The 14,667-nt window shown below is 32.1% G+C and overlaps 1 protein-coding gene across 2 annotated transcripts in view; it reads right to left on the bottom strand.

Annotated features, from left to right (window-relative positions):
- The window catches only part of Sema1b (Semaphorin 1b), an 84,229-nt gene that overhangs the window by 13,140 nt on the left and 56,422 nt on the right, over positions 1 to 14,667 (bottom strand). The window contains exon 1 of one of the 2 annotated variants that reach the window (XM_085192359.1): positions 3,448 to 3,744. The exons of the other annotated variant lie outside the window; for it this stretch is intronic. The gene's annotated coding sequence lies outside the window, so the exon portion shown is untranslated. Of the gene's footprint in view, positions 1 to 3,447; positions 3,745 to 14,667 lie in introns of those variants that run through there. 2 annotated transcript variants of the gene reach the window in all.

The following is a 14,667-nucleotide window of genomic DNA, read 5'->3' as shown; positions in this document are numbered from 1 at the left end:
TGGTATTTTTGAAAGCTTTCAATTTGTTTGTAATTTAATTTATTTTCCGATTTGTGTGTCATATGTATGATGATATCAACGTATATATATAATTCAAGATTGCATCGTCGACGTAAGTAAAATTTTTTTTGTAGCTCCACCCTGTGTATACCCTGAGAAAATCTCATAGTGTTAAAGTTTCCCACGCATCGACCAATTTTTGAGACATTGCGTGTGGAACGCAGTGCTTCTTGTTATCTGAGCGAAGAAATTATATAATTCATTCCTCCGAGTGAAAATTGAACCCACAAACGTCTTGTTTAGAAACAGACGCCGTGCGAACTTTCCATGACGGTCTTGGATAAAAGCAATTAGATAAGTATTGAAACAAAAATCAGCAGGAACTGTTAGTATAAATCTTAAAGTAGTCATTTAATGGATATAAGGAAATTTAGCATTAACAACGCTGCAATAAGAAGCATATGGTGCACCGTTTAACCACCATACATAATTGAATCCAGACAAACGCCTTTCACTTATTTTAATAACAATATGCTTTAATTTTGTAGGTGATGTTACCTTATAAATTTTGTAACGAGGAAAAAAAATGGAACATAATTAGTATTTTAACAAAGTTATGGATTAGAAAATTCATAGAATTTCTGCACTAAAAAAAACTTTAAAAAATAAGCTAAGTAAGAGTACCTAAGTAAACTTACAAAACTATGATAAGAATCAAATGTTTTTTTACATACAAAATTTTTTTTCATTAATATAAGAGTTACGTCACCTTTTCTTCATCAACTTGTAAATCGGAAAGATGCATATAAAATATATAAATATGAAAATTAAGTTGTTCCTTGAAAATATAATATATAAATAATGAAGCATTCCATTAATTAACAATTGATGTAAATTTAATTGCTTAAGCTACTTATGTTTCACTGCTTATATAATTAATTTCAAATTACTCGTAGTTGATTCATTTCTTACAGTATACGTTAAAGTGAAATTATGAATCATTTCAGGACAATTTATACAATTTCTGGTTATATTAAAATTTGTTTTAATGTAATTTTTAAATTGCTCAATCGCATGTTTCATAGTAAAACTATAACTGACTAATATTACTTTCATATCTTATTACTTTACCAAGCATATTTTTATTTTTTTTTTCGATTATATAATAAACTTGTATATAAAGTATAAATACATTTTTTTACAGGTTAATAAGTTTGCTAGTACGAGTTGAATATTATAATAATTTTGATCATAAAATATTATAATATTTTTTAACAGTTTAATTACGAAACTTTTATCATACTACTTCCATGATAAAGATTTCGTAACCTTTTTTTCATCTTTATAAATATTAATAATATCTGGTTTTCTATTGGTGAAAGACAATTATATTATAAATCATGGAATTTCGCTGAAAATAATAGAATTAATGTTTCATGACATGTTAATTGATGCGACAGCGCAGTTGGGATGTATCAGACTGAGAGCGATGGTTGCCCGATGTTATCTTTCTCGGTTGAATATTTATTTTTATATTAGATAAACTGTTTCTTCGAAATAGATAGACAAAATGTGACGTAGAATTTCGTCATCAACAACGCAATGTCTTTTAATAAACGTAAAGTTGAGAAGTTAAGTAGTTACCAGTACCAAAATGTGGTGCGCATATAATAAGTGATATTTAGACCTAGAAATTAAAGAATAAAATTGGTCTGTCTAATTGAAGTATTTATTTCATTAAATATATTATGTTAAAGTATAGGCATATATTAAAAATTGCACACACAAATATTTTTACGACATATTTGTATTAGCTATAATTGATATTTTTTTTCACCTTTACGTTGTAGCAGGGTAGGAGAGAAGGAGCCAAGTGTTAAGACACTCCGCTCCCAATTTCCTTTAATAACTAATTAAGTACCGATTAAAAGTCTACTCGTGTGAGAAACGAAAACTGTTTAGATTTTGTTATCTTGACACAATATATCATATACATGTACGCAATTACCCAGGATGTTGATAAAATATTCATTCATAACGTACTTAATTTACAAACTACCGCAATTGTTAATTCTATAAATAAAACCTACGGAAGGAACGTCTTTAATGAATCATTATTATCATTCAATTGTAAAATTATGTTTTTATACTATTTACGTTGGATTTAATTACATAGTAGTGGCTTGTAGTGCTTCGTTTACAGGAGTTTATGATTGTTTCAATCAATCAATTATATGAACATATTTGTATATTATATATTACCCGTTAGCATTGAAATATAGAGGATTTTTTTTTACCGAAGCTTCGGTACTATTATCTATAATAAAAAACTAGACAAGCGCGAGTCGGGCTCGCCCACCGAGGATTCCGTATAAAAATTGGAGGTCTCGAGCTTAGCTTCGAGTGGGAAGCAAATCAACGACCTGCGCATTTACAGTCATACGCTTGTGCCACAATTGGCCTCGTTATAAAAGTTTATATAACAATTAATAAAATTCAATTAATAATCATATTTCAAGATAGCCAACGTCTGTCTCTAAGTAAAGAAATCTAGGTATAAATCTTTGAATCTAGAATCTCTGTATCTAGTTATAAAACGAAATAAAATAACATTAAAGCTGCATATTATAATTCACATTATAGTTTCTCTTGTTTGCTTAAAAGTTTGTACTATTATTTTAGGTTTTACCTTGTCATAAGACGACAGAGCTAGAAAATAAACAGTTAAGCCATAAACTATAAATAAGTTGAAAAAGCGAGGATTTTTTACAAAAATATAACATTTTAGACGTAATTTACTATGTGATATCAAAATGTTTCGTCTTGAGTTATACGTACTAGGTTTAGAAAAACAAAACAACTTAAGTATTAAATATTTATAGAGTCAAACGAGGAAATATTGCCTCCGTAGCTATATGAATATAAAACAAAACGTGACCGTGCTTTTGGCTATAGTTCTGTTTACCTCGCAGCGACTCGTCTGCGTCCGGGGAGCGGACCCACCAATTGCTTTGGTGTAGGTGCCCCATGGATTTTGAAATAATGCCGGGATAGTTTATTTTCGTTTCGTTATTTCAAATACTATGAGTATTTTGTCATTATTAACTTTATCTTGAAAAAATGCTAATGTTTTCTATTTACATTTTTCATAGGTTAGGTTTTTTATCAAATCAAGTTATATATGTATTTTAGTAAATCTTTACAAATTTCAATCTTTCTATGGTTTTCATTTCAATAGAACTAAAAATTAATTTGATACGAAAGTAAATATTGAAAATCAATAATGTAATTAGGGTAAATGTCCTATAAAGTCAAAATTATGGTGTAACTAATCTTCATCAACAATATACGCATACATTCTACTCTCCCCTACATTTGAAGCTTTTTGTAGTAATAAGCTGCGCTGGACTGTCTAAAATATTAATGGGTCGTTCAAAACAGACTTACCCTGTGTACAAATCCGACAAAATAAATCCAATTTACAAGCAGTAAAAGCACAGATCATCGCATCGTCAAAGTTTCCACTGGCACTCGTTATTCACACTTTTCTCGAAATGAACACAGTTAAAAAGGTCACTGAACACATCGATGTCACAACTCACAAGTAGCGTTGTATCTGTTGATCGAGCAACCGGTTCCTAGCCTGAAGTGTAACGTGCACAGCAGACACACTGCAGTGTTTACAGTCTCTGCGTTTCTCCGTCTCTACGCCGGACGTACGCCCGCGACGCACTCGGCAGCGGCACTGGCGGGTGGCGGGCCGCGGCTACAACCGCGCGGGGAGGGGCTCTACTACACGAACTCGCCCGACAAGTTTCTCTATCTCTCTTACGACATGCGCGTGCGTCGTTGCCACGTTTACCTCTCTAAAAAGCGTTGCCAGTTTTACCATAGTTTTTGTTTTGTGTTCTCGCGTCCAAATGAGGGGCCATAAAGTAGAAACGTACTTCGTCGGATAATTTAGAGGGTAATGATAGAGTTAGGCGAAGCTGAAGTGACTTCAAGTTAAATTGATTAAAAATGTAGATATGGCCAAATACCACTTTTGTCATATGACTGTAATATTCGTCGTCACGTAATTGTACATAACTAAATACCGGTAAAGGAAATTTGTGGTGCTTATTAAGTAATATAATAGCATCCTTTGCGAAATTTAATACATTTATGACATCGTTGATGATCATCGTTTAGATGATTTTAGAACAAGTAGTAACAAAATAAATTCATATTTCAGTAGTCCGAAATGTAAAGATAAATGGAAATCACTATCTCGATCTCAAAATTATTAGGGGACGTGTCAGGTGCTACCACATGAGCTTATACCTGCGCCATTATTATATGAACCTTTGTCAGATTACGAAGACGACTCTGCGACGCCAGATGTTTGAGGAAAGTTTTATAAAAAAAAATGCAATTCCTTGCATCTGCCAAATTGTCTCTATTTGAATAATATCAGTTCATTTAAATATATTTTTAGCATTTACAGACTTTTACATTTATATTAGTATATAGAAATCAAATATAATTTTAGACATTTTAAGGTAAACAGGCAAAGAACCCATTATAAAGTTATATAAGCTTACTTACAAACACGTCTTTGAACTGGTTTTGTCATATGATTTGAGGCAAGATTAAAATGAAACATTAAAATTAAATATTATAAATGATAAATTAATATAAGAAACTAGATCGGCAGGAGAGCATAGCTTGTCTAATATAATTAACAACGATTCTCATGCGACATTCGTGCTGGTGACTAGTAATTAGATATCACGATTATTTAAAAGTTTGAGATGGTCTAATGGCTAGTCTAATGTTTCAAAATTTATAACGCGGTAAAATCACTGCATAATTAGGTGTTTAGAAACTGCCATGTAGAGTACAACTATATAAATGTAATATTAGTATTTTGTATGCAAAGCTTTTTGTGCTATTTACTATGTTTTTTGTAAGACGGAAATGTCAGCAGTGTCCATGAAGGTTTGTTCTCTGGGAAATATTTCAGTATTTAAATAAAATATTTTAGTAGACAGAAACTAAAAGGAGGTGTAATGAATTGCTTGGCAGGACAGATAGAGATATAACAGCATAGATAATTCAAAAGAGATGCCTGATATATTATCAGTTCTTTCATAATTTATCAGTATTTTTGTTTAGTTAACATATTTCGTTTCACTAATTTATAAACAGGTAAAATATTTTAATAAATATAACGGAGTTGGTAAACGTCCGGAGCAAATACGTTTCATTAAATATATCATTGATGTCTCGAAATAAGATAAATCGCGTTGGGTGTAGTCAAGGTATACGTCGTATCCAAAAATAGGCAGAAAGAAAAGTAGAATATCCACTTATTGGCTACTGTTTACACATTACTTATACAGTCGGATGCCACCTTGTACGCATAATAACTGTATGTTGATAGATACGTGTATTTATATGCAAATGTTATTTATTTTTTACTTTCAGCTAGTGACGGAGTGTCTTAAACACTGCGTTCCCATTATGACTCTTCCGTTAAACAATTTCAGCCGAATTCTAGAGCAATTAAATATATTTTTAATTTTGATATATTCGTGGAAATTTTAATACTTTGGTTTACGTTATAAATAACCCATACCTTTATCGATAAATGGACTATCCAATACAAAAATAGTATTCCAAATCAAACCAGTAGTTAGCGAGTTCAACCAAACATATTCTTCCCCTTTATAATATTAGTATAGACGTATAAATAAACCTTAGTTACAATTGCACTTTAGACATTTAACTTATCTATTATATAATATTATAAAGTATTTAGAAGTTACCATATTTCAGTTAGTATCGAATTAACATATTTTTTCTTATATCTCAATGGAATTTTCAACTAACTGAAGATATCAGTGAGACGGGAGCTTTTGTAACGATACCCCAAGACATTTCAGTCCGCCAACACAAGTTATATCTTTCTAAGACGGCAAAGATAAGGAGTACAGCACCATTTGTCATTATCATCTCCAGTCCTGGGGTCCTCGACTTTGCGAATTAAAAATGTTTTCTTGTATATTTTATGCAACTTTATGTGGTATCTATAGTTGAACTCTCCTAGCAATATTTATCAAAGTAAATAAAAACTCTACATTTATATGATTTTAGGCTTAAGTCCTGAGTGTATTCTGATTATGAATAGGCTTGCTTTCACATAAATTGTAGATATTATTAATTTAATTATTATTCAAATATCTTTCTTTTAAAATACGATTATAATGAATTCACGCATTTTTGTAAAAAAAAAAACAACTTTAAGTTTTTAATATGGTGGGAACCTTTATTTTGAAAGTGACATATCAATATTATAAGCTTAATCATTATCCAGATTTTATTGAGTACTTACTGGCTAGTCTGGTGGTGGTGTATTTTATTTATATTAAATGTATTTTTTATTTTCATGCCAAGGTGATTTTTTCGAAGACTCAATATCAAATTCTGTGTAAAACGAACAATTATATATGCCACAATTTTTATTTACTTAAAAGTATAAAATCGTTAACACATGAGTGGTTTCTTTTATAACAAAACACTACGACTATTTAATTAAAAACATTAAATATATTAAGACATCAATGTAATTAACGTTCCTAGGGTTTTGTTCTTCATTGTCTTAAGAAAGGATAGCTGCTGGAAGAGTAAACATTATTAATACATATTGCAATCATGAAAATTAAGTGATTAGTTAATTAAGCATCTTAGTTAGTAACAATTACATTTTAAGAAACCTTTATAATGTAAATAAAAAATATTTAATAGAACTTGCATTTTAGTTAACTTTTTACTATTAACAAAATATACAATAATAACGATATGTCATATAGTAGAGTTGGTAGGTATAGTAGTAGTAATGGTCCTGGTCTAAATTGAATTACAATGGTTCCATTGCAAGTTATAGAAATATTTTAATGATTTGTTACAAATTTTAAAAATATATATATATATTTTTAATTTAATTTAAATTACGTAGAGGGCGCGGACGCGGGCGAAGCTCCGAGTGGGGCATTAGCGTTTCGTTAGTGAACGATACGGTTATTTACTCTTTAACGACTTAAAGACTTATTAATTGTGTAGGTATATAATATAATATAAATTAATAAAAATAAGTAATAATACATTTGTTATATTAAAATATACTAATATCATCTAGCCAAATTTGGAAAATACATATGAATTATGAATAGATACTACGTAAGATCGTTTACCCTCGATCATATATTCCATTGAAGCTGCAGGCGGATGTCCACAATATGACATTGATGTAGATTTAGGACCAGGCAAATGTAAATTTTGCGGGCCAAGGTACGTCGCTGGTATTCACTACACATCCGTTCAATAGTGTATTGTGTTCAAAGCGCTAATGGTCGAGTAATTGGTGCGAGGTCAGCCGCGGTCGTGAGCCTCACCTGGGTAGTCCACTCTTTCATCCCGACAGATTGATCTTGCGTCCCTTCATACATCGCATCTCAACCGTAACATTCAATTACACACGTAATTAAATCCCGACTCCGATTTCGTAATTGCTATATGCCATCAGCCATGCCTGCTTACTGGAACCTGATGCTGTTGCGGCGAGTCATCAATATTTAATGTTGGTACTATTACGTGTTATGTACATCATTTACTTATCTGGAATGTGAATTGTGTCATTTTACGATGTGTTTGAGATAACATCACTGTTAATGTAGATAAATTTAGATCTAGCTAAATGCAGTATATATTTATTAACTAATAAATATTTGCATTAATATTGACAGAATTAAACTTTTATAATAATTACAGAGAAATTATTCAATACAACGAGTTAAAATTATGGTTTTCGAGGAAGCAGAAAAGCTATTGTAAACGTAGGTAGTATTATTTCATTGTTAGGACCTTTTCACAGAGTCCACATGTACATACATAATGCATGCATATATATACATATACAGGAAAAGGATTGTTGTTGGCGGTCACCCGAGTCCGTTGATTATTTGTAATGCTTGCATAAATAACTTTAAACTCAGTTTAAACTTTAGAGTTAATAATGGTGAACTTAAACTAAGTTACTCATTTGACAAATATCTTAAACAATTCGCGTAGTACCCGGGCAAGTATTGTATGAGCAAGTATTTTTAAAATAGTTGCAGATTCGTCCTTGTTGGCTGACACGCTAGCCGCAGGAAGTGGCTCGTTGTCTCGCGGTGACCCGTGCGTGCCAACCGATGTAAAAACGTATACCAGATTCACCATGAAATACTACACATCCTTTTTAAAAGAGTTAAATTTTGTATTTAATATACGTATTACATGTTTATAATTGTGTAAGTTAACTCCTCACGTTATGTTATGGTTTTCTTTTCCTCTCTTATGTATTTTTGCAAAAGAGAGGAATAGTTTCCTTAAAAAATCGACAAATGGACATATAGTGTTCACTAATAATTTAATCTATACTCATTGTATACGGTCCCCTCCAAATAGTTGCTAGTTATGTTTAATATTAAATACACATTTGAAGGTTTCTCGTTAGTTATACTAGTGTTATATCGAACCAGTAGAAAACATCTGGTAATTTTAGGATCAGTGAATGTGATGGTGCAATTGAGGAATAACCATATATAAATAAGTATATTCTTTTAGAAAAATATGCTTTCGATGCTTGTGGGTGCGGATATGCACAAGACGTGACAATTAGCGTTTTCATGACGTCAAGCTTTGCTGAATCTTCCCACGCGACGCGCGGCCCTCTTATCATAACAATTAAATCTCTTTGACCCGCATTGACCGGAGCCTTGTCGCTTCTCCTACTTTTACTCTCTAAGTATTTATGATATTAGAATAGACAACCAAGGCTTTTTATGAACAATAACTTATTGTATTATAAACCTTCTCAACCTTATCTTATCACAACGCAATTATATTAAGTATATTAATATAAATTACTTCCTCATACATACATACATACTAGCTATTAAGCGTTACTTCCTCTTTTTTAAATAATAAAATATATAATCAATCTTATGAGAAAATAACACTTGAATGAATAGTGGCCGTGAGATCTAAAACAACAAAAGATGCACAGAGGCCGCAAAATTCTCATGAGCTCAACATATCCACATGAAATACTCGAATATTCTTGAGAATAGCTTTGTGTCAATTAAAATACAGTGCTAGGTGCCTAATAATCAGTTAAGACAGATGTAAGGACAATGGCCAAGAGTATTCCCACCTGGAAAATCACAATGGAACCAATCCGATATAGTCTGCAAAGATTTCGCACGATATCTGTGTAGGTATATTAAAGTTTGTTCTGGTACAATTGTATGACATTTTATGGTCGCTGAAGGCAGGAACTTATGCTTACATTGTTTCACTAGAATGTACCTTACAAGCTAATTTTATAGTTAAACAATTTAGTTTATTTTACAGACGCTGTAAACACCAGCCGATGTGCGAGAAAAGCTCGTTACGCGAACTTCTGTTAATTACTTTTAAGAAAACATTAAATTATTTCAAAAAGGCGTAGACAACCTAACCACTGAAGTAGTTAGTTTAGGAGTCTTGCTCGTATCTAAGCTCTGCTGGTATCACATCTAAATGTAGATGTGTATGTACGTTTGAACACGCGCGTTAGACGTGATTGATCGCTTTTCGTAAGTTCCGTTGGTGGTTGAATAAACATTCTCGAGAAGATGGCTGAACACATTAGGTGTTCCGTTTTCGCATTCCAGATTTTCTTCTAAAATTTAAACTCTTTTGTAGTAAATGTATACAGATTAAGTTATTATTTCCAATTAACGCGCTAATTCTATTAGCAATTCGTGAGCATGTAGGTAATTGAAAAGCGATGTAATCAGGATTTAGGATTACAGGAGTGTGTAATGAATGAAGCTAAACTGGAATGCTTTTAAGTAGTTAAAATTTACAAACTAAAATATATTTAATACTAACAATATTAAATAACAGTTATAGTTAAATGTATCTATACGAAAATTATGAAATGGTTTAAATACGTAGTTTAAATATTTAATTAGTCACAAAAGGATATCCTGTGTTACTGTGCTACAAGCGATGGGATCTTTTTGTATTTTGCGACGTTTTGCACAAGTATTTGTGTCGAGACTGCGTTCGGCGTGAAACAGCGGATGTACGTAATGAGATGCGTCACTTGAATTGCAGAAAACCTGCATCGTTAAATAAAATATACGAAATATTCGTTAGTTTATATTTTTTATATAATTACTTATATTTAGACATATGTTTCCCACTTTTTCTTTACTTAGCTATTAATTATTATAATAATTAAGCCTGATTAAGCGAAAATATTGTATTCAGTTGACTTAAAATTACATAATATATATGTATTTAATGGTCCTATATATTTTTATTTCAGCGAAAATAATTTCTTCTGTATGTATTTTCATTATTCTTCGACTATAAAAGGGGGGCTGTAATTAGAGGCTGCATAAAACAAACAATAGCAAAACTTGTTGTTTTCACGCTTTTGTATTCACAATTTTATATTTTACGAATAGTTAAGTCTTTATATTTGGCGTGGGGTCATTTATTGTTGGTACTTCGTCGACAATAATTAACAAAAAAAAAATTATATTCATTAAAAATTTCATATTTTTTTAGTGAGAATTACAGAGGCTGTCATAGTGCAGTAGCACAAGCGTATGACGTAAATTCGACGGTAGGGGGTTCGATACCCATTCGGAGGGAATGAATTATTATTTAGTAATATTTTCATTTCTTCACTCCGGTACAAGGCAAAGCGCGGCGTTAAGCTCCACTACTCAACACGCAATGCCTCGAAAACTCAGCTGAAAGTGGGAAAAATAATAATAATTTAAAAAACCTGACTGATTTTCTAACATTGATTTTAAGGTAGGGCATCAACAGTAACGAGTATGTAGAGGTAATTTTTTTTTATTAAATAGGTATATAGTCAATTTAATTTAAAAGCAAAAATTACATTACATTGTCCAACGCGGATGAGCGAGCGAAATTTAATACCAGTATGTGTTAATTTATACATCCGGTATATAGGAAGCGCCAATAGTGCTAGTTAACTTGTTTACATTTACTTCCACATTTTAGTATTTTTGCTGAAAAAAATAAGAGTATTAAATATAGGTATATGTATCGTGGCGCATGGGCGCTAGCGCGTGACTGTAACGCGACGGTTGTAGGTTCAAAACCCACTCGGAGGAAGAATTATTATGTATTAATATTTTCTTCTTTACTCTGGTACTAAGGCAGAGTTGAGTTGCGCCACTCAAAGCAAAATGAGGAAGTAATTACTTACGAATACTGACGAAACATCTTTGTCTCGTTAATATTTATTCTAAAAACATCACTTAAAACCCTAAACAGTAACTGAATAACGGCTCACGCATCAACATCTTACGTGTAACGACTACGATATTAATATAATATAGCGCGGCGTACATATATTTAGCCTCAATGATTTGATTGACTATCGCCTTTCCTGTGGGCCCTATGAGGCCCTCGCGTCGCCGCCGTTGATTGTCTTCAGAGTGTGTCAATGATATTGTCACTAAGTGGACCTTGAGAACGCTGTGTAGTTATTTATGAAGTTATTTATTCTTAAAGTATCTACATAGGTTTAGGATTTTAACCTCATGCTGTATATCATATGTAGCAGGATAGGTAAAGGGGGCCTAGTGTTAGACGCTCTTCAGTCTTCCCAGAAATCTGGACGTATTTCGTGATGATTGGCTGAGCTCAACGCCTCGCCACTAGAGCGAAGAAATGAAAATATTAAATATATCAATTCCTCGAGTGGGAATCAAACCCAACACCTACATAGATGTTATCAAAATTAATTATGCAAAAGACTTACAGATATTTAAAAAAAAAAATCTTTTGCTAAGCAAGTTATTTCATCTGCTTATAAGTATTAATCTTGTATGTCTTAAACATTTGTCGGTCTACATTTATAAGCTTATTTGTTTAATAAAAACCAAATTAGTTTGGGAGACTATTTACAACAAATCAATAGTAGTTATATTGTATTTGAAATGAAATATACTCGTACAGCAGACACATATAAAATGTTATTTATCTTTTACGTTGCGACAGTTTGTCCCGATTGAAATTGAAAATGTTTTCTCTTGAGTAACTGTACCTTTTATTGAGAGAACGTATACGATTTCACTAACTGCGATTGTTTAATTGGACGAAGTAAAACAATGTCATATTGCTCTAAAGTACATATGAACTTACATACATACATATATATGAGGCCATCGCAAACTACGCAACGCGTAGTTTGCGATGGTTCGATCGATACCCTCGAGGAAATTAAATCTTTATTTAAATTTATATTTTCATTTCTTCGCTGTGGTGTAGAGGCAAAGCGCGGCGTTGAGTTCCGCCACTCTACGAGCAATTTGGCGGAAAGTGGAGAACGAAATGTGTGAATACTATGTTGCCTCTACATACCCTACTATGTACAGGATAGGTACAGTGTGAACCTAATTTAATTTTCATTTTATTACATACATATATATATCTATATATCTGCACAAATACATTGTATTTTGATATTTTCTCTGAGTATTACGGCTAGTGCGGCTAGTCGAAGCTCTGTTTCGTTTATGCGTCTGCTTTCCGGGATGAAAATAGCCTACAATGGACGGCATCCGTTATTAAGCTGCAAGTAATTTTAGTTAGTGTAACCACCGAAAATATACGTTACTAATGCCAATGCAAACCACTAGGCTAAGCTAATTTAATATGTGTTTTAACTGACCCTTCTAATAAATAGTTACAAAAAATATACCTATTTAATCCTTCCTAGTTAATTTTATGTCGGAAAACCAAAGGTTCTCTCGGGATTAGAGAAAAAAGGTACCTACATAGGTTAACGTAATGCAATCAGTGAAGTGGCGGGCAACAACTAACAAGTAAAAACATTTGAGCTTTTCGAAAATATTTTTATTTTACATTTATTTATTTAATATCCTTACTGCAATTTAAAACAACACGAAGAATAAGTAATTTACTTATATTTCAGTATTCTATATTTGTTTACATGTTATGTTAGGGATATTTCTGTAAAAGGATAATCGAGACTAAAATACGAAGCGGGATTTACAAGTGACGCATTGAGTCGAAGATGGCTGACTGCCGTCGGATGTGGCGACCGGTTCTAAGCATTCCTATAAATCTTCCAATGCTCTATCCCTATGAGTTTCTTGACCTTATAAAAGTAGTTTTCTTTATAAAAATGAAATATATCGGAACGAAATAAATTTTGATGGGATATGGGTGTAAATAATCGATTTTGTAACGAATATAATTAATTTACTAGTATTATTGAATGTTCCATTCGTAGTAAGAATGTAGTAAATCTATACTTATAATAAAAACTGACTGCGATCTGTATTCAGTAATAATTAATTAATTTATTATGTAATAGAACCCAAAACATTGAAAAATTAAATTTTTGTCTATTTGCTTGTGAGTTTATGCACGTCAATAAATAGACTGATACTATTTTAAAGTGATATAACTTTTTTAACTTGAATCTTTATGTATCGATTGAAATAAAAAATATTCCTACGTAGACGAAGTGGCGGGCACATCAAGTAGTCAATATGTATGTACCTACTCATATTGATTTTAATATTTAGACAAACATATTTCGTTGTTATAAAATGTTTGTTGTCAATAAATATTAGTAATATACTTTTAAAATTCAACCTATATATTTATAAAATTAATTTAGAAACCGAGCAATAAAAAGTACACACACGTATCTAAATAATGAGACACAGTCTAAAGGTTTCTTATTAAAGGTGTAATACACTCGGCGCGACTTGACTTTCAAAGGCACGTGTGTTGATCGATCTATCAACGTTGCGTGACCTATCAACCGCCTTTGTTCCCAACCGTGGTCCGTGATATTTATAATTATTCAGAAAACGATCAGATGTAAAGCATTTGTTTCAAATGGATACACTTTCCATGCGATGCAGCTATTATATTGTTCAAAGGTCCGCCTGCAGCTGTGCTCGCGGCATCCTCAGTTAAGTGACAGCTAGATAAGCCGTACGAACGAAAATAGTGAAATTGAAATAACTAACTATTTGCCATGACGGTAATATATAGAATATGACGAGACTTATGTCGAGAGATTATTGATAGGCATACAGAGGAATGAATCTCATAGGCTGTAAACATTTAAGCTAGAAAAGGTACGTCAGAATTGCTTACAATTTTCTTGTTCTTTTTATCGAATGGTAAAATGACGCGATCCCACGGCTAACATATTAGGATTTAAATTTTCGCATCGCATGAAACACGAGAACCATATTTCAATCACTTAACAAGCCTCGCTTTGTATGCGGTTAAATAGAATTTAATGCACTTTTAATGTTTGCTATGAGGCGGTAAACTTATTAGTCGTGCAATCATATGTAACCATAGACGAATTCTAGCACGTACAGACAGTAGTACAATGGTCTATGGCTGATGGCTAGATGACTGGTAAAATTTGTGTTGCGATAGAACTTTTATGTGGGTCACGTCGCTTGCACGAAGGTATACAATTTTAAATGATGTTATAGCATGTACCTAATTTGTTTTTGTTCTTAGTTTGTCATTGTTAACATTTGCACGATACAA

The sequence above is a fragment of the Heliconius melpomene genome, chromosome 10 (assembly GCF_056956725.1).
Source record: "Heliconius melpomene rosina isolate 202511_hmr_F chromosome 10, ASM5695672v1, whole genome shotgun sequence".
In the NCBI taxonomy this organism is placed as follows: Eukaryota; Metazoa; Arthropoda; class Insecta; order Lepidoptera; family Nymphalidae; genus Heliconius; species Heliconius melpomene.
Note: the sequence above shows the minus strand (reverse complement) of the source record. Positions and strands in the feature narration are given on the sequence as shown.